Here is a 9,116-nt window from a genome sequence, read left to right as displayed (position 1 = left end):
CCAACTCCCCAATCGGCCCTGCTCTGAGCCCGAACAGGGGCTGCACCTAGGGATTGGGCCTGCCCTCTGCCACCCGGGAGCAGGCCTAATCCAGCAGGTCGTTATCTCCCGAGGGGTCCCAGACTGCGAGAGGGCACAGGCTGGGCTGAGGGACCCCCCCCTTCCCCCTGAGTGCACAAATTTTTGTGCACTGGGCCTCTAGTCTATACTAATAATAGAGGAATATGCAAATTATCTGGGACACCATCATGTAATGACCAATCAGGATGGGGGCGGGGCCATGGCGGAAGCTCTCAGCACACCTGTGCCAGGGGTCCGAAGGGTGCAAAGAGGAAGGGAGAGCAGATAGGCAGCTAGGGGAAACAGGCCAGGAGGGGAGTGCAGATAGGCAGTTAGGGCAATCAGGCAAGGAGGGGAGTGTAGATAGTCAGTTAGGGGGATCAGGCAAGGAGGGGAGTGCAGATAGGCAGTTAGGGGGCTCAGGCCAGGACAGGAGAGCAGTTAGGGGGATCAGGTCGTCAGGGGAGAACAGTTAGGGGCATCGAGCAGGCAGGCAGGTGAGTGGTTAGAAGCCAGTTGTTCCAGATTGTGAGAGGGATCCAGGATTGGAGAGGGTGCAGGCCGGGCTGAGGAATCCCCCATGCATGAATTTCATGCAATGGGCCTCTAGTTTTATATAAATTGGAAAAAAAGAATGCCTGTAAATAATGAATTACTTCAAAACTAGTGGTTTTTTTCCTGAGACCTATAATTTATGCAGAATTCTGGAAAAGTCTCTCTGAGATTAGCAATTTTGTATAAAGTTGATCTACATTCCTATACTAAAATTCTGGTCTCTGGACATCAAAATTCTGATTCATTTTTCATGTTAATAAAATAATTTGTTACAACTTAAAGCTTGAGAAAATAGGGATTGTGTTAAGTAACCCAATTGCAACACATTAAATTATTTTACAAATTAATATGGAACTTACATTTCTACTGATATAGTGAATGAGATCATCTGAACTATCCTGATAGATACTACATAAATTAAAACAAATATAACTTGCGATATTTTTCAATGATTGTTACCAAGTAAGGCCTGAAGAGATAACCAGCCTTCCTCCTCTACCCCCCATTCAGTTAACGGTTGATCTGACAAAATTATATCCTAAGTAGAGAAAATTGCAAGATAATTCTCAAGGGAATATGATCAGTGCAAAAGAAAATACCCAAGCATAAGTATATTGGCACTTCTACTACAAAAGAGACTAGACTGATTAGTTTTAAATGAATACCACAGGTGATAAAATTCACTCAACCAGAGCTCAATCAGTTTTTAGTGCCTCACTATCAAATATCAGCATCTGGTCAAGGATCATCAGACATTTGAATAAAGTAATTGAATGAAATTAAATAAAGCAAGTGAAAATAAAATAATACTAATAATTTAGTAGACAAAATGATATAAAATATTAAAGGTAATTAGTATGGTCAGAAAAGTAATATCAGTTATTGGTATCCATTAATCAAGAAACACTTCATAAAAATTTGAGAAATTAGTAGAAATGAAAATCTCAATAAAGGGCTGAAGTACTCTCCAAGACAACAGAGCAAGGACAGATAAAATTTAAAACAGGAAAGAATACATAAGAAATTAGGAGATGTGGGAAAGAGAAAATTATAGAATAGAGAAAATAATTAAAGAAATATTTCAAAAACTTTTTAGAAAAGGAAATGATGTTAGATACTTGAATCCACATAAATAAAGGAAGAGCACTGGACAATGAATAAGTGAAGGTAAAATAACTTATCTTACTTATTCTTAATTGAGTTAACAGGCAACAGTTTGTTCAAAATAATAATGGCGACAATATATCCAATTATGTGTACTTATGTTTATAGAAGTGCTTGTGTATGCTTATGTGCATGTGAAATAACATACTGACACAAGGAATAGGAAGAACAGGTTAGGATCACTTTGTTACTTATACTCTAACTACCCATGGAGTGGTATAGTGTTCTTTGAAAGTGAATTTGAATTAGCTGTAAATGATATTGCAAATTCTAACTGATGCCCTAAAAAAAGATAGAAAATAAAATCATATAAAATGTTTATTTAAAATCAAAAGAGGCAGAAAAATAGTGAAAGACAAAAATTGGAACAAAGACAAATAGGATATAGTAACAAACATGGCAAATATTAATCCAACTATATGAATAATCACTTTGAACACCAGTGGTCTAAATGCACCAATTAAAACAGAGATTTACAATACCTATAGGTCTTTGAAAACAATACCTATATCTATTGTCTATAAGAAATCACTTTAAATATAAATACACATACATATTAAAACTAAGTGGAGAAATATTTACTATACTAATGTTAATTGTTTTGAAAGCATGAGTAGCTATGTTAATTTCAGATAGAGCAGACTTTAGAGCAAGGAAATATCAGGGATAAAGAAGGGCATTACACAATGATAAAGGTAAATACCAAAAAATGTAACACTCTTAATGCCTATGCACCTAACAATAGAGCATCAATGTTTGAGGCAAAAATGAATAGAAATGCAAGAAGTAAGTGAATTCACACTAATAGTTGGAGAATTCAAAACCCCTCTATTAGCATCCAAGAGGCAGAAAAGTCAATATGGACATAGTTGAACTCAATACCACCATCAATCTACTGCATATACTGGCATTTATAGACAACTTCATGCAACTACATCAGATACACATTGTTTTCCAAGCTTGCATGGAACATTCACCAAGACAGAACACATTTGGGCCATAAAACACACCTTAACAAGATTTAAATGAATAGAAATCATATATTGCTCTCAGAGTGCAATGGAATTAAACTGGAAATCAGTAACAGAAAGATAGTTGGAAAATTTAAAAATATGATGGACTGGGGAAAATTAAAGTTATTAAACATGATATTAAAGTCTCATTTTTAAAAAAGCAACAATAACAACACCAAACATAGTCAAGCCATTTTCTCCTTGTAGCTAAATTCCCAGCTAATCTGTTCTTACTCTGATGTACCATGCATGGGCTCTAGAGTCCGACACCATCAATACTCACTGATAACAATGAAAATTACAAATCTTCTAGAAACACTTACCTCTGTCTTCAGCACATCAGCTGCTTTGGGTTTTCCTCTTACCTTACTGGGCGTTTCTTCTCGTTATGAAGTGCTCCAGAGCTTGGTCTTGAGAATAATTCTCTTTAGCAGCATCCTCTCACCATCCCAGTGACCTCATCCGTTTTGAAGCTTTATATGGGAAATGTGTGCCAGCACCTCTGAATGTTATTTCTGACACCAAGCATGGAGTCAGGACTATCGCTGGTTTCCACCTTCCTCATCCCTGCTTAGGACCATCCAGGTCCCACCCAGCTCCGCTACCGCCTGCCTCTCCAACTCCTCTTATTAGGAGGCTCCCGAGGCTCCCGAGGTTCCGTGGGAGCTTGCTCTCCTTTTCTGCAGCAAACAGAATCACCCTTGATTGACTTCAGATGTGTTCCCGGAGGCCCCTTGCTCCTGGCTTGAGGTCTCTGATAGCCGACCCACTCGTTTGCCTGTTGGTTTGGTATTCTCCGCTTCCCATGCTAAACCATAAGCTACATGGAAACAAGACTTTTGTTCTCTTCACTGCCATATCCCCAGAATCGGATTCAAAGTAGATGCTCAATAAATATTTTTTGAATCAAGAAGGATGAAAATATCATCATATTGCGATGGTTGCTACTTTCTTCTTCTCTGTCACACATCAGTTTTATAGAAACAAAAATTATCATCTTGCTCTTCCTTCACATGGCCATCAGAACCTATAGTGGGAAATGTAAAACATTCTGCCCCCTAAAATAGACAAAAATAACAGAAAAAAAATCCATGGTGTCCCCAAAATAAATAAAACCTTGAGTCATTTTCTGTACGTTACTAACTGAAACCCCTTCATTTCTAATTTTGGCAAGAGTGATACATGATAACCCTTGCAGTAATAATAATCATGTGGGAAACTTCCCTCTGCCACCATGGACAGACTAACTGTAACCGGTTATCCAGTTGAGATTTCTACTTGCTCGCTTTTTAAAATGTGTTTTCTTTTAAATTCTTTTATTTTTTTTATGTGTGAAGCCTATATATCCAAAACATGAGTCCTCTTGAAAAAATATTGTTTAAAATAAAGTAGTTTTCTTTCCAAAATTATTTTGTCTTGTAGTCTTCGTATAGCACTCCAAATATCATAAAATTAAAATCAATGAAACCGATATACAATTTAACTTGTAAGTGAACAGTTTGATTTTCAAGTTCCTATATTTTTTTTATGTGTGAAGCCTATATATCCAAAACATGAGTCCTCTTGAAAAAATATTGTTTAAAATAAAGTAGTTTTCTTTCCAAAATTATTTTGTCTTGTAGTCTTCGTATAGCACTCCAAATATCATAAAATTAAAATCAATGAAACTGATATACAATTTAACTTATAAGTGAACAGTTTGATTTTCAAGTTCCTATTCTCCCCCAACTTTAAAATATAGAAATATAAACTGTCCTACAACTATATGGAATCACACAGCCGGTAACAGAATATGCAGAAGATTAGAAAATATCTAATGTGATTGGATTAAATGAAAGTTCTGCCCTTATAGCAGCTGCCATATATAACCCAAAATGGCTTGCTATAGGTAGACATTGATGGTTTAACTAATTAAAAACAGATGGACTATTTGAACACATGGTAGTAAAGAGCTCTACCATTCCTGAGTTTGGCTGTTAATGATAATAAGATCATTTACAACAGCAGGTGTTCAAAATGCCATCTATGCAAGTGGAAAAATATGTGTTGAAGCATAGAAAGTTTTTTTTAAATCTGTTTGGGAGTTTTTCTCAAGAAATTAGGCTCTATTTAAAGGGGATCTAAATTGAATCTCTTCTAAGAAATTCAACTGATTATTACAAAATTATAATTCTTGAATGGATGAATGTGGTGACATATTTTGATAACATATAAATTGTTTATTTTTACAATCTTGTGCTTAATCTAGGTCTTCATAACACAACATTATAAGCAAAGGAATATTTCTTATTAAAGGCCCAAAGTTTGAATATAACTGGTAAAATGAGGATGGAAAAAATGACTTTTTTTGGTATGCCTTTGTATTAAGAGTCAAAAAATGCTGGAAAGTGTATAGTATTGTACAAATTTTTGGCATTGTTAACATTTTAATGCTTATTACTAATAATTTCCATTTTTAATTAAAAGATGCAGGCTAGCACTAGGTACTCTCTTTCACTTAACATGTGTGGTTTTAGCTGTTGATAAAATAGTTCCCTTGTGAGATGTACAGTATCATGCCAGATTGTGAAAGTTAAAATGAATTGCTTTCTGTGTCTGAGTGACCTTGCCTAAGCCTTTTATGTGTGGCAAGATTCTTTTTTACCATCACTTTGTTAAGGGAAAAAAAAACACTTGGAAATAAAGTTGGAGGATGACTGCAAGTCCTTTTCAATGTCATTGTTGAACAGGTTCGACCACGAATTATTTAATTATCTAGAAGGATGCAGCTGTGTTTTGCTTTGCTATTTATATTTTATTAGAGCCCTGAAACTGTGAAATTAAATGTTAACTTATAGGGTTTTGTCAGGTAGGAAAATTAAGCCAAAAGGCTTCAGGGTTTCACTTTTAAGGCTTATAGGACATTTAACAGTTTTATTTCTATTTCAATTTGGGCGGGGGGGGATCCTTTGACTATATAAATCTCTGTTCCTTGAATAATACTTTGAATTATTTTTACCATATCACTGGTTCCCTAAATGATGAATGAGTGAATAAAATTGTTGAAATGTGATTATTCTATGTTTGTATCATAGCCATGCTTTTCGTAGCCATAAGTTTTTAGATAATTACACTTTACCATGTTGGAAGTTCTCAGGAGTAGACCTGCCAGAGGCAGTTACCACACTGAGTCTTCTGAGAGCAGCACCTGACCCACACTTTGCCTTGGCTCCCAGAGTAATTCCCAAGAGGCATCAGAACGTGAACTTACTGAGTCTCAGTTTCTGTTAATTTTTCCTGTATCTGTTTTTGACCTTGTTTCCAGTTCACGTTGGTTCTGTTTCTCATTTATTCTGGGCCAATACCCATCTATTTTCTGATGCAGATATAAAGAAGTCCTTTCTCTTTCTCCTTATGCTATTTAATACTCTGTTTTTAGAGACTCCTTTAGATCTGTTAAGTCAGTGGTTCTCAACCTTCCTAATGCCGCGACCCTTTAATTCAGTTCCTCATGTTGTGGTGACCCCCAACCATAAAATTATTTTCGTCGCTACTTCATAACTGTAATTTTGCTACTGTTATGAATCGTCATGTAAATATCTGATATGCAGGATATATTTTCATTATTACAAATTGAACATAATTAAAGCATAGTGATTAATCACAAAAACAATATGTAATTATATATGTTTTCCGATGGTCTTAGGCGACCCCTGTGAAAGGGTCGTTCCACCTCCAAAGGGTTCGCGACCCACAGGTTAAGAACCGCTGTGTTAAGTCAACATTATTATAGTAATAATACTAAGATGTTATTTATGTTTTTCACTTTCACTCCCTCTTGAGTATTCAGGAGACTTTTCCAAAAACTATACAACCTGTGCTATTGCAACAAATCCAATGCTGAAGCAGATAGGATAGTGTAGCTGTTTTCTATTAAGGTAGACATGACAGAATTTTTCAAAAACAAGTGTATATTCCACTCTTATTAATGTTTTTTTTTTGTTTGAGGTAATAGTTTATTCATAAAAATATTTGTTATGCTTCACATAATGAACTTATTATCTTAATATGTATATAGTAAACTTTGACAAATATAGCCATAACCAATGTCTCTGGCATTTTGAAAATACTCAAGATTGTAAAGTTGTATTAACATGTAAAAGCTGTAGAACCACTATAGTATCCTATGCTATGTAAACTGTTGGGAACATTTTTTGAATGATGGCTGATTTTTACTGCTATCAAAGAATATTTGCATCCCATAAACACATTTTAAAGAGCCTTTTACATGGAAATAAAGTTTTTAGCATAGGTACTTAAGAGTCTGTCCTATCTTTATCTTTTATATAGGGTATCCCAAAAAATGAATACACACTTTAACAGCTGGTAGCTCAATTTTTAAAATAAAATGTATTTTAATAATCACTGCCTTTATAATTATTCAAAGTGTGAGTATACATTCTTTGGGGACACATAATATTTAAAGAAATTAATTTTGTAGCCAAAGCCATATCTAGAGTGTTACTTCAAAATAAGGCTTTTTTAATCATATGTGACCAACTCACCACAAAGAACAAAGATTGCAATTCTAACAAGAAGAAATACTAAAAGGAGCAGGGGGTAAGTCAGGACATAGTACCTTAAATGAACACAAAAAAGAACGAAGAGCCAACATTACACAAGACAGTTTAAAAGCAAAACATTTCTCTAAAATACTGAGAGGGAAAAAAATCAGCATTAGTCTAAAATGCTAAGCACAAAATCAAAGAAAAATAAAAAACTTAAAAAAATAAAATTTGTAAAATTCCACACTTGGAGAGCGTCAGTAAATAAAATAATAAGAATAATTCTACAGGGAGTTCTTTAGTCATAAGAAAAATGATATTATTGTACATAGGAATGCATGGAGATTCAGGAGGACATAACAAGCACTGGGAAACTAAAATAGTTATATAAATCTGTATAAAACAATATTCTCATGGGATATAAAGTATATATTGTACAAAAATTATATAAGAAAAGTAGCTAACAATGGTATACTTGCTTCTTGTATTGTCTGGGACATGGTGAAAGTCATTTATATTAGGCTTCAATAAGTAAAGAATGTATATTTCCATTTCTAAATTATTCACTAAAATGATAGTAAAATAACTTATAACAAGTTAATACTGAGAAAATATTTAGAAAAAAATTTAAGTAGCAAAACTGAAACATACCAGCAAAACTGATGGAACAAATTTAAATCCATAACTAATCTTATGTATTTGAATAAATTATAGATAATAATTCAAAGACTATAAGACTGCATTTTTAATATGTTGTTTATTAAAGAGACATAAGGAAACAGAAAGGTTGAAAATGGAATGATGGGAAATATATATACCAGTAAACAGTAATAAAATAAAGCTGTTCGTAGTTATATTCACATCAGACTTTAAAAATTTTTTAGCTAAAGAGAATTATTTCATAATACTAAAATGTCCAATTCACCATGTAATTATATAACATTTTATGTATTTAATAACATACAGTAAAATATTGAAAAACATGGTAAATATAAAAGAAATAGACAAATCAATCATCATATGGATAAGCCTTTCTCTAAAACAGCTTTCTTGAAAATCTAAAAAATAAGCAAAAAGTATGGTTTAGACAAAACAAATACAAAATGTACTTGACAAATATAGAACACTGCACCCAACTACCAAATACACACTCTTTAATAGTACATGGAATACTTAGGTTCTCATAAAGTTAATTTCACGCCCAGATACTTTCACTGGCACATATTTTAAAAGATTTGCTTTTGCAGATATTAGCAAAAGGAGAAAATACTTCTCAAATTTTTTCATGAGCCCAAATTATATTTGATACAAAAACTGTCCAGGCTATTATGAGCAAAGAACATTACAGGCTAATATATATCAAGAACATGATGAGATAATCCATTTAAAAAGATAGCAAATTAGAGGTCATTACATATGCAAATGATAACAAAAACAATTATGATGTGAATATTTCAGGAATGCAACATGTGTTTAACAGTCAAAATATATGAACTGAACCCTATTAAATTTTAAAATGATACCAATATATGCAGAAAAGTTATCAAGTTAGAAATAGATGTGAACTTCCTTAACATGGTAATGGTTATGTACAAAATTTTTGTACAAAATTTATTTAATAGGAAAATATTGAAAGGCTTTTATGCTGTGTTTAGAAAAAGCTAAGGATGTCCTCTATCACCATTTTTATTCAACATTTCACTGGAGATTGTCATTTAAAAAGACATGAATCATAAGATTAATATAAAACAAATGAAACCATTTATTTAGGGCCTGATAT

This window comes from Myotis brandtii, unplaced genomic scaffold (genome assembly GCF_000412655.1).
Source record: "Myotis brandtii unplaced genomic scaffold, ASM41265v1 scaffold186, whole genome shotgun sequence".
Taxonomy (NCBI): Eukaryota; Metazoa; Chordata; class Mammalia; order Chiroptera; family Vespertilionidae; genus Myotis; species Myotis brandtii.
Note: the sequence above shows the minus strand (reverse complement) of the source record.